The sequence below is a fragment of the Pelmatolapia mariae genome, linkage group LG3_W (assembly GCF_036321145.2).
Source record: "Pelmatolapia mariae isolate MD_Pm_ZW linkage group LG3_W, Pm_UMD_F_2, whole genome shotgun sequence".
NCBI lineage: Eukaryota > Metazoa > Chordata > Actinopteri > Cichliformes > Cichlidae > Pelmatolapia > Pelmatolapia mariae.
The window spans coordinates 18,544,545-18,547,993 of NC_086229.1; the positions used below are offsets into that span (position 1 = coordinate 18,544,545).

The 3,449-nt window shown below is 47.6% G+C and overlaps 1 pseudogene; it reads right to left on the reverse strand.

Moving 5' to 3' along the window:
- Window positions 1-290: 290 nt before the first annotated feature.
- LOC135932685 (uncharacterized) lies at window positions 291-2,896 on the reverse strand (annotated as a pseudogene).
- Window positions 2,897-3,449: the final 553 nt, after the last annotated feature.

Here is a 3,449-nt window from a genome sequence, read left to right on the forward strand (position 1 = left end):
AGTCTGAGTGTTTCTGTCACACTCACTTCATCACACAGCTCAGTTTGACAACATTTGGAAGAATTTGATAGAAGCCTTCCTTTAGTAAAAGCACCAATAAAACACCATGAAACCACCTTACTACACAGACTAAGGAGCTTGGAAAGAAAAGCGTCTGGACTTCTTGAGTTGCTTGAAGACGTTTCACCTCTCATCCGAGAAGCTTCTTCAGTTCTAAGGATCAGTGGTGGAGAGTCCCAGATTTAAACCTAGTGGGAGTTTCCCCCCCAAAGGGGGATAAAGGACCCCCTGATGATCCTCTACCTAATCACATGAGCCAAGGTGTGAAAGCGTGTGTGGGTCCTAATCAGCCAGAGTTTCGGGTGAGCTCATTGTGAAACCTGGCCCCACCCTATCATGTGATTTCCTGAGGTCAGATGGCCCAGGATGTGAGTGGGCGTTAAGGCGTCTGGGAAGGGATCTCAAAACTGGATTATAGATGGCAGACAGTTGGTGTCGTAAACCACCGCCTCTGTTCAAAGATGGTCGCTCACAGTGGACGTAAATGGCTTCTTTCACTCCTCTTTCAAACCATCTGTCCTCTCTGTCCAAAATGTGGACGTTGGCATCCTTGAAAGAGTGACCTTTATCCTTTAGATGCAGATGAACAGCTGAGTCTTGTTCCGTGGAGGTGGCTCTTCTATGTTGTGCCATGCGCTTGTGAAGTAGCTGTTTGGTCTCTCCGATGTAGAGGTCTGGGCATTCCTCGCTGCACTGTACAGCATACACCACATTGTTCAGTTTGTGTTTAGGAGTTTTGTCTTTAGGGTGAACCAGTTTCTGTCTGAGTGTGTTGGTGGGTCTGAAGTACACAGGGATGTCGTGTTTGGAGAAAACTCTCCTGAGTTTCTCTGATACACCGGCTACATAGGGGATGACAATGTTGTTGCGTTTGTCCTTCTTATCCTCCCTCGCTGGTGTCTGATCTTCTTTTCTGTGCATCTTTGCTGACTTTATAAACGCCCAATTAGGATAACCGCATGTTTTAAGTGCTTCCTTTACGTGTGTGTGTTCCTTCTTTTTTCCCTCAGGCTTAGAGGGAACATGTTCTGCCCAGTGGTGTAGGGTCCTGATTACTCCAAGTTTATGTTCCAGAGGGTGATGGGAGTCAAAGAGGAGGTACTGGTCCATGTGTGTGGGCTTCCGGTAAACTTCAATGTTGAGGTTGCTGTTCTCTTCAATGTGCACGGCGCAGTCCAGGAAAGGCAAACAGTTGTCCTTTGTGTCTTCCCTGGTGAACTTGATGTTTTTATCCACGGCGTTAATGTGAGCAGTGAAGGATTCCACTTCTTGTCTTTTGATTTTGACCCAGGTGTCGTCTACATATCTGTACCAGTGGCTGGGTACTCTCCCTTTAAAAGAGCCAAGAGCCTTTCTTTCCACTTCCTCCATGTAAAGGTTGGCTACAATAGGTGACACGGGGGAGCCCATTGCGCAGCCATGTTTCTGTCTGTAGAAACCCTCGTTGAATTTGAAATATGTAGTGGTGAGGCAGAGGTCTAACAGTGTGCAAATCTGATCGGGTGTGAAGTTGGTCCTGTCTTCCACGGAGCTGTCTTCTTGTAGTCGTTTTCTGACAGTCTCCACTGCCTCCGTGGTGGGTATGCAAGTGAAGAGGGAGACTACATCAAAGGACACCATGGTTTCATCTGGATCCAGGGTAAGTTTCTGGACCTTGTCTGTGAAGTCGGTGGAGTTCTTGATGTGATGTGGGGTGTTCCCCACAAGAGGTGCTAGGATGGTTGCAAGGTGTTTCGCGATGTTGTAAGTGGCTGAGTTTATGCTGCTGACAATGGGTCTGAGTGGGACACCTTCCTTGTGGATCTTAGGAAGTCCGTAAATGCAGGGTATGGCATCCCCTGGGTAAAGGTGGTGATATGTGAGGCGGTCAATGACTTTGTCCCTTTCAAGGTCTTGAAGGCAAGCTATAACTTTCTTTTTGTAGCTGCTTGTGGGGTCTCGCATTAAGGCTTCGTAGGTATTGTTGTCACTGATGAGAGTAGTGATCTTTGTGTGGTAATCCGTAGTGTTTAGGACCACGGTGCACCTTCCCTTATCTGCTGGTAATATAGTGATGTTGTGGTCTTTACTCAGGGAAGCGACGGCCTTCTTTTCTTGTAATGTGAGATTAGACGGGGGGACTTTGGCACTGGAGAGGGTGGCTGAGACTTTCATCCTGATCTGTTCTGCTTCTGTCTGGGATAATTTGTTAATCCGTATGGCAGTTTCTGTGGCTGTGATGAGGTCCACTATGGGCAACTGTTGCGGAGAAATGGCAAAATTGAGTCCTTTGGCTAAAACCCTCTTTTCAGGTTCAGTGAGATTCCGGTCTGAAAAGTTCTTCACCCATTATTCCTGACTGTCCTCAGGTGTGTGTTCTTCGCTGAGTTGTGTAGATTCAGACTGAGGGGTGAGGGTTTTCGAAAGTAAGGTGTGAAATTTCCTGCGTTGTCTTTCTTTTCCTTTGGAGTGTTGTGCCCGCTGAGCGTTGTCCACAAACTTGTAAACCTCTTCTAGAATAGGAGAGGGTAGAAGGGTTTCCAGTTCCTGCGGCGTCTGGCTAATCTTGCTCTGGAGGGCATCTATAGTGAAATGGACCTGTCTTATCCTTTCACTTAGAAGCTGATTTTGTGCTCTCTGTAGAATCAAGTCCGCTCTGTGTCCCCTGACAGTGGATCCAAGGCGCAGGCTCTTGGGAACAACTCTGCTTTGTCTGCATCTCAGGTTGAAAATGGAGATGGTTCCTATAATCCGCTAGTTTTCTTGATTCCTTTTCATACTCCCGCACCAGTTGAAGGGTGTTCCTCCCAAAATGTACGGCAATATGTCTGTGAGGGTTCTCAGTCATCCAGGTCATCGTAGACTAAGGCGCTTGGAAAGAAAAGCGTCTGGACTTCTTGAGTTGCTTGAAGACATTTCACCTCTCATCCGAGAAGCTTCTTCAGTTCTAAGGATCAGTGGTGGAGAGTCCCAGATTTAAACCTAGTGGGAGTTTCCCCCCCAAAGGGGGAAAAAGGACCCCCTGATGATCCTCTACCTAATCACATGAGCCAAGGTGTGAAAGCGTGTGTGGGTCCTAATCAGCCAGAGTTTCGGGTGAGCTCATTGTGAAACCTGGCCCCACCCTATCATGTGATTTCCTGAGGTCAGATGGCCCAGGGTGTGAGTGGGCGTTAAGGGGTCTGGGAAGGGATCTCAAAACTGGATTATAGATGGCAGACAGTTGGTGTCGTAAACCTCCAAACCCCAAAGGGGGGGAAACTCCCACTAGGTTTAAATCTGGGACTCTCCACCATTAAACCTTAGAACTGAAGAAGCTTCTCGGATGAGAGGTGAAACATCTTCAAGCAACTCGAGAAGTCCAGACGCTTTTCTTTCCAAGCTCCTTAGTCTACGATGACCTGGATGAC